The following is a 9,252-nucleotide window of genomic DNA, read 5'->3' as shown; positions in this document are numbered from 1 at the left end:
GTTTTAGGTCCAGTTTGGGTAAACAATTTAAATAAACTCTTTTAAAAAAAGAATTTAGGACTTTTATTAATAGCAGCTCATAAATAAGTTATTTTGTATTTAGATTTTTAGTTATAGAAATACTTATTTTAAAGTTGTGGCGTTTGGATAAATAACTCAAAAAATACACATTTTTTCACAAAAAATGGATATTAAAACAACGATGATAACAAATACTTTTCAATGTTGAATGTTGATTTTCTATAACCTAATCACTAAGATTACAATTGTTTAGGCAATTAATTTTTTATTTGCTCTCTTATTAGTTCCATTTTTTAGGTAAAAACTGATTCTTCTACTTCATCTTCACCCATAATGGTGTTCTTGTATGTGGTAAATAATAATAAAATTTTAATTCACAATAATCTTGATGACAATGCCAAAGAAATTATTGTATAGTTAGTGTTTGCTATTTTATTATGTATAATATGATAGGTAAAAGTAAAATAAATGTGAAATGTGTGTCAATGTATATTTGTTCACTACAACAAAAGCGGTTTCTGGAGTCGTTTAGCGGCGAAACGTTTTCGCGGCGGTTTAATGAAACGCCGGAAGATAGGGCGCAGGTAAATAGATAGCAGCGGTTTTAACTAATCGCTGGAATAACCGCCGCTAAATGTCTATCAATTTTGCGGCGGTTCTAAACCGCCGCCAAATTTTGGAAGAAGGAAAAATTTTAACAATGTCATGTTACCACCAAGCCAAATGTCTCTTCAATGTATATAGCGCTAATAATTATATATATCATATGAACACAATTGATTGCCACACAATTTTTTGTTGTATACTTTATATCTGATCATAGTTATTACAAGCACCTTATATATTGAGTAAAAATGCACAATTAAATCAAATGGAGGACCAAATTACACAATTCTACCAAATTGAAAAACATGATCAGGATCTCCCAAAAGCACATTCTTATGTGATTCGAATCAGTCTCATTCCAATTAGACAAACCAACACTAATTCGAATTAGTCCTATTCGAATTAGTAGTACTGCTTGTAATTCGATTTTTGTCGAACTTGAATTATACTTGCATGTAGTTTTAGGGTAGTTCGAATTAGGGTGATTCGAATTATGCACGCTAGGACGTTCCTAGTAATTCGAATGGGTCTGCTTCGAATTAATTTTGGACCATAGTAGATCGAATTAATTTACATCTATTTATATATGATCCAAGTGTATATAAAGAGTACAATAAATAGTACATTTAATAATATCCATCATAATGAATTCAATAAAGAGTACATTCAATCATAAATAAAAAATAATAATTATAAATATTTTTTATAAATTATTAAAAATCAAATATTTTCTAAAAATATTTATTAAGATTTTGAATTTATTAAACATATATTTTAACTTGTGAATTTTTTTTTACGTAAAACGAATGTAGAAAAAGTGATACGAGTTTAAGTAACAATGATTTAAACATATGTAGCTTAAGATAGTAGTGTTTACTTAACTAGATTATACCCAAATGGTTATTATTAAAGAAAACATTGCAATATGTGATAATACGCATTTTGCGGTGGTTTAAACAAAACCGCCGCAAAATGTAAAACAATAACTCACCCGACGGTACATATAGCGACGGTTTTCGAAAAGACGCCGCTAAATGCAAGCCTGATCGAAATATAGTGGCGGTTCGAGAAAAACCGCCGCTAAATATTGTCCCCAACCAATAATCGCCACTGTATGTGCCGCAGGTTGCTGTTTTGCGGTGATTTTATAAAACCGCCGCAAAATTTCCGCCGCTAGCTGCCGGAATTGTTGTAGTGGTTGCTGTATTTTTTTTCTTCTATTAGAATTTCCTCCTCTTTTATTGGGGTCAAGAACTTGCTATAACTAACTATAAAAATAATAACAGCTATATAAAAATAAAATCACATAGAAAAAATAAAATAAAAAACGGAGATTTTACCACACACAATGTTAAATACAAATTTAATAATAAAAATAGAGTGGTAAAATGATTAAAAAAAACTGGAAGGAATATATGCAATAGGTGGTTCAGATGGAACATTGTTTTAAAATAGTGGTAGATGGTCAATATTTTCAACAGATAAATCATTACGTGAAAATGATGGTGGAAGGCCAATGCTTCTAGCATATGGAACCTTGGGTGAAAATGGTGGTGAGGGCCAGTATTTCCAGTATTTTTGTACAGAGCCAAGAATGAAAGTAGATTTTTTTTGTTTTGAGGTCATTTTGTTTTACAAAAATAATAGAATGACTTATCATTGAGGAGGAGAAGTCATATATTTCTACTTTTTCAAAAAGTTATAAATTAACTTTTCGGAAATTAAAAGTTCTTTTTAAAATAGTACCAAATACGCGTATTGTAACTTTTCATAATTCAAAAGTCATAAAAAGTAACTTCTGCTACTTTCAAACGGGCTCTTAATATTTTAGATTTATATTTATAAAAATACAATAATATTACTATATATACCATTTTAAACAGATCTATTATTTATTCAAATATATAGCATATTTTTTCTAATTTTCAATAAAATAAAATAGGGTAATGTTTTACACTCTTCAAGAATCACGTTATAACATTACACATGTGACATGTCTATCATTTTCAAGATAATTATTATCCATAGTTAAATTAAAGATTTCGTGGCAGAATATTGGATATCACTCGCTCCTTATCATAAGAAAGCTAAGTAATCAAATACAAATATGGCTAACATCAGTTGTTGAAGTAATATATATTTAATTTACTGCAACTTTAACCATCTTAATTTTATCTTGTTCATATATGTTACTTTATATTTATTCTATTAGTTAGAATTTATTAATATAAACTATTATTTTTCTTCGTATAGAAAATTATTTGTAGTAGATTTGATTGCACATATTGGATTGTATAGTTAGTTAGAGCAGCTATAGTATTCTGTTAGAAGTAGTGTTTGTATAAATAGCAAATTATAGCTTTTTATTCTTTGAGTCTCATCATTATACAAGTTCAATTCTCAATTCCTTCTTGACTTCTCTGTTTTTATTCTTCTCCATGCTCACATACAAATTTAACATGGTGCGGTAAGCGTGGATGGAGGAACGTTGAGATCCTGATTGAAGGATGAGAAACTTGCTCTCTAATTCAGAATTCGTTGACGTGATTAGAGAAGGATGATGAGTCCAGCTTCACGGTTGAAGCGCTCGTTCGCTGTTCTTGGCTCGTGAATTTTTTTTCCCCTTTTCCTTCGTTTGATTTGAACTCACGCAATTTCTTCTCCCTTTTCTTCATACCTATTTGAAATCTCATCATCCGCTCTTCTTCTTCATCTATTTCTTTTCTTCTTCTTTCTTGAACTCACACCATAGAGTTTGATGAGAGCTTTGTTATCTAACTGTCTTCCCGTTAAGGAGAGATAACGAATTTCCGATCAACGAGATCAAGAGAGAAAGATTACAACCGCTTCTGGTATCTTCGCAGCAATGGAAGGAAAATCAAATTCAAGTGAAGGATCCACAGGAGGTGGTCCTACGATGGACATGCAGCAATTCACAGCGTTCTTTAGTCAAGTGGCACAGATCCAAAGCCATATCAACAAGACAAATTCGAATCAAGATATCTCAAGCCTCTATTACATACTTCCTTCTGAAAATCCAGGTATACCTATTACCAATGTAATCTTTACTGGTTCAAATTACAGTGCGTGGAGCAAAGCTATGACTAATGCTCTTACATCCAAAAATAAAATTGAATTTATTGATGGCACTATCCTGAAACCTGAGAAAATTGATCCTAATTTCAAGGCATGGCAACGATGCAATACCTATGTAGTTGCTTAGATTAACCTTTTCCTTAGTCCAGAAATTTATCAGAGTGTTCTTTGGAACAACATAGGTTACGAATTACGGAATGACCTTAAGCATCGCTACTATCAGGGTGATAGGTTTCGAGTAGCTGAATTGAATGAGGAGATTTATGAGTAAATACCCATAGTAGTCTCTGAGATTCACGCAATTACTCATAGTAATACCTAAGATCCCGATTTTCCTATTGTAGTCCTCCAGATAGAGCTCCGAGCACTCAAACTAGTCCCTGACCATATTTCAAGTGATGACTCATCATCGGAGCGCTGACGTGGCCTCGGATTGCCACGCTGGAGGGCTCCAAACGGCTAGCTGAGCTGGCTAAGTTCCAATTTTTATCCATATTGGTCCCTCCTAGTATTGGGACTGGATTTGCAAGAAGTATTGGGTACAACCTTAGGGATAGGAGCAACTATGAGTGCATGAGTCTGTGTAAGTGGGAGACTCACATCAGTATCTGTACCTGCATTACACCCCTCTCCACCATGATCATCCAAGTACACAAATGTGTTATCTCCCTTTAACACCTCCGGCATTGACACTGTATGCTCGAAATATATATCAATCAATCCCTCATTTGTCCTAGCACAATTCACCATCTCTCTTATCTCTTTGTCACTGTTTACATTTCTTAATCCATTATCCAAGCCTTTTCCAGGAACATGCCACCAGCACTGTTTTATGTCATTGTACCCAAGCTCCTTATGGTAGTTTCGTATATAGAAGACATCTAGAGTATCAGTGTCTAGATAACCTAAACAGGCCTTGTTGTCCGGAGAATATATCATAATCCCTTCTGTATTTTTTTGGAAGTCACCCCCATGATGAAACATGATATCTAACTTCTCCTCCATCTGCAAGAAATTTAAAATTTTTACAATATACAGGGAGAATTTGAAAGCTTACTCATGCATTAAAAAGGAAAAATAATCACCACAAGAAAACATACTTTTCCAAACATCCATACATCTCCCTGTTTCATCCCTGTTTCATTCGGGTATTACAGCAACCCCACAAATCCAGCCAAGATTCAAACTCTAGACACTACAATGCCACAAAAACTCCAGAACCTCACACTGATCAATGCTATCATCAACCAACACTGTATTCAAAATGCAAAGTAAAAAAAAAGAAGGTTACCTTGAATCCGATCACAACGTCAGAACCTCATGTTTGTGGTGAAGGAAGGGAAGGGAAGAGCGATAACAACTTCTGATCAGATGACTTCTTCTCTCAAATTTTCGTAAACCCAGCAAATATAACCCTACGGCTATGCCATTGATGGGGAGATGAAGAAGAAGTCAGAGGGTGGAAGAAGAAGAGACGAAGTGTTTGTGTTGGGGGAGAAAACTATTTTTCATAATAAGTAATAACTATACGGCGTTGTTTTTGGCTTTCAAGGGCGCCAAACCCAAAACGACGTCGTTTTGGACACGTCCCAAGTGGCAATCCGAGGCCACGTCAGTGCTCCGGTGATGAGTCAACACCTAAAATATGGCTAGGGACTAGTTTGAGTGCTCGGAGCTCTATTTGGAGGACTACAATAAGAAAATCGGGATCTTAGGGATTACTATGAGTAATTGCGTGAATCTCAGGGACTACTATGGGTATTTACTCTGAGATTTATGCATTAAAACAAGGGGATTTGTCTGTTACAGCTTATTTTGCCAAACTAAAAAATCTTTGGGAAGAGATTGATGATTTTAAAAGTATACCTGGTTGCGATTGTGTTAAATGTGAATGTGGCTTAGGCATTGTTAGGCAACACAGGGAAGAGGACAGAGTCACCAAGTTTTTGCGTAGTCTTGGAGAGCAACATTTTACTGTTAAGTCATAGGTTATGTTAATGGATGATTTGCCTAGTGTGAATAGAATTCTGTCAATGATCACTCAGCAAGAAAGGCAGCTGTTCAGCTTTGATAATGCCTTAGATGCTAAGATTCTGGTAGCCTCTTCTCAGCCTGACAACAAAGATAGAAATCCATCTAAAAAGGGGCAAAATCGCATCAAATTGCAGTGCACTCATTGTGGAAAATCAGGACACATTGTGGATAACTGCTATAAGAAGCATGGTTATCCACCTAACTTCAAACCCCAGTTTGAGAAAAAAGTCTCCTGTCCTCAATTGTATAACTGCAGCAGACAATCCTGAAGATGAAAATGACGACTTCAGTGTTCCACAATTGGTTAGAGGTGAACCAACCATTAATGAATTCACTCCAGAGCAACAAGAAGCTCTTTTAGCCCTGCTCAGCAAATAAGATGTGCCTCATTCTAATAGTATCAACCAGATTTCAGCCAAAGCAAATCCTTCTCCTTATACAGGTAGAATGGTAAACATTTTACAATTTGATTCTCATGTCAAAGCTCTAAATATTTCAATCAATAAACATAAGCCATGGGTACTTGACACTGGAGCTACTGACCATGTATCATACACCCTGGCAGATTTTCAAAATTACTTCAAAGTTGATCCAATTATTGTCAAATTACCTAATGGAGCACTCACTACTAGCTGCATCATGGGTACCATTATGTTTTCTGACAATCTTTTTCTCACTAAAGCATTGTTTATTCCCACTTTTAACTTCAAACTCATATTAGTTTCGAAATTTACTGCATCTTTACATTGCAAAATGAGTTTTACTGACAAGGCTTGTGAGATACAGGATCTGTACACTTTGAAGATGATTGGTGCAGTTAGCAATGTTGATGGTTTGTACATTCTGCACAAAGAAGTCAAAGCTCTCCCTCACATCACAGCAACTTCCCGCAGCCAATTTTCTCAGTCTTTATGGCATATTAGGTTAGGGCATCCATCTCATGATAGGCTTGTTTCATTGAAAAGAATTTTGAGTTTATTGATTGTACAAAACATACAGAACCGTGTCATTCTTGCCATCTTGGCAAACAAAAGCGATTACCCTTTTCTGTTAGTTCTAATACTGCAGCTAATGTACTTGACCTCATTCATGTTGATATTTGGGGACCTGTTTTTGTTCCCTCCTTTACTGGGAAGCGTTATTTTCTTACTATAGTGGATGATTGTTCTCGATTTACTTGGATTTTGTTCATGAAAACTAAAGCTGAGGCTTCTTCATTGGTTAAAGATTTTGTCATTTTTGCTAAAACCCAATTTGATGCAGTGGTTAAAACAATTCGCACAGATAATGGACCTGAGTTTTTAATGCCTGCTTTCTATAGCTCTAATGGCATATCTCACCAAAGAACTTGTGTGGAAACTCCACAGCAGAATGGCATTGTTGAGCGCAAGCATCAACACATTCTTGCTATGGCTAGAACTCTCTTGTTTCATGCTCATTTACCAAAATCTTTTTGGAATTACAGTGTTGGATATGCGGTCTATTTAATTAATCGACTGCCAACACCCTTTTTACAAAACAAGTCTCCATATCAAGTTCTTTATAAGACTTTGCCAAATCTTTCCCTTCTCAGAGTCTTTGGTTGTTTAGCATATGCTGGCAGCCTTGCACGATAACGAGGCAAGCTGGATCTAAGAGCAAGAAAGTGTTTACATCTTAGATTCAGGGAGGGCACAAAGGGATACCTGCTCTTTGACTTGCAAACTCGAGAGATTTTCTTATCTCGGGATGTCCAATTTTATGAGAATTGTTTTTATTACTGTCACTCCACTAATGCCAACAATGACAATTTTTCAGCTTCCTCTCATTCATCTCATGTTGCATCTCATCCTTTTGATTATGAATTTTTGGAAGGGAGTCAGATACAAGTTTTAAACACTGATGATGCAGCCACTCAACCAAGCTTGCATCACCCAAATCTCAGCCAGCAGGAAGATAATGCTTCCTCTGAATTAAATGAAACTGATGAAATTCTCCCATATCCTAAAATTCATGATCATTTGGAAACCACATCTGCATTACATAAAGGATTTTCAAATCATAATTATGCTGCTCTGCCTGAATCCTCCATTATGCCTGAAGTTGCTGATGTAAGGAGATCAACTAGGCAAACAAAACCACCTGCATACTTGCAGGACTATGAGTGTCAAACCATCAACACTGTTTCACCCTCATCGCAGCTTACTACTCAAAGGTATCCTCTCTCTAATGTCTTGTCTTATACTAGGATTTTTCCCATGCATTTTGCATTTTCTGTTGCTATTCAAAATTTAGAGCCTAAAACCTATGAGGATGCAATCACTCAAACTTGTTGCTGAAGTGACTGCCTTGGAAGAAAACAAAACATGGAAGCTAACTTCTTTACCAATTGGAAAGAGAGCAATTGGATGTAAATGGGTCTTTCGTACCAAATACCACCCAAATGGTACAGTGGAGAGGCACAAGGCAAGACTTGTTGCCAAAGGATTCACACAAGTGGCTGGTGTTGACTATCGAGATACCTTCAGTCCTGTAGTAAAGCTAGGGACTTTGAGAGTGGTACTTGCTGTTGCAGCAATAAAAGGGTGTCACCTTGAACAAATTGATGTCAACACAGCATTTTTACATGGTAAACTTGATGAGGAGGTCTATATGAAGGTGCCTCCAGGTTTAGAAGCCTCGCCTGGTCAAGTTTGCAAGCTTGAAAAGTCCTTGTATGGATTGAAACAAGCGAGTAGGCAGTGGAATTGCAAGCTCAAATCTGTTTTACTCGAGCTAAAATTCATTCAATGTAAATCAAATTACAGCCTCTTCACCAAGACTACTTCACTTGGATTCACAGCAATTCTCGTGTATGTCGATGATTTAGTATTGGCAGGTGATGATCTAAATGAAATTAACTCAGTTAAAGATGTTCTTCATGAGAGATTTCGGATCAAAGACATGGGAGACTTGAAGTACTTCCTTGGTCTAGAAGTGGCAAGATCCAAGACAGGAATTGCTTTGTACCAGAGAAAATATGTTCTTGATTTACCCAAGGAAACAGGATTTGAAGGGTGCAAACTTGCCACCACTCCCATTGATTATGGAGCAAAGCTCAGTAAAATTGATGGAAAATTGCTCACTGATTCTAGTCAGTATAGAAGAATTGTGGGTAAGCTCTTATATCTAGCAAATACTAGGCCTGATATAAGCTATGCCATTGGGAAGCTAAGCCAGTTTTTGGACTGCGCCACTACTGAGCATTTGAAGGCGGCACATAGAGTGCTGCGTTATGTAAAAGGTTCCCCTGCTGCAGGCCTTTTCTTCTCTGCAGAATATGATTTGTAACTTACTGGTTTCTCTGACTCTGACTGAGCTAGTTGTGTTGACTCTTGAAAATCCATCTCGGCATATTGTTTTTATTTGGGACCATCATTGGTTACTTGGAAGAGTAAGAAACAGCTTACAGTTGCAGCCTCCTCCTCAGAAGCAGAGTATAGAGCTTTAGCTTTGGCCACCAGAGAAGCCCAATGG

The sequence above is a fragment of the Arachis ipaensis genome, chromosome B08 (assembly GCF_000816755.2).
Source record: "Arachis ipaensis cultivar K30076 chromosome B08, Araip1.1, whole genome shotgun sequence".
Taxonomy (NCBI): domain Eukaryota; kingdom Viridiplantae; phylum Streptophyta; class Magnoliopsida; order Fabales; family Fabaceae; genus Arachis; species Arachis ipaensis.
This window is presented reverse-complemented; position numbering follows the sequence as displayed.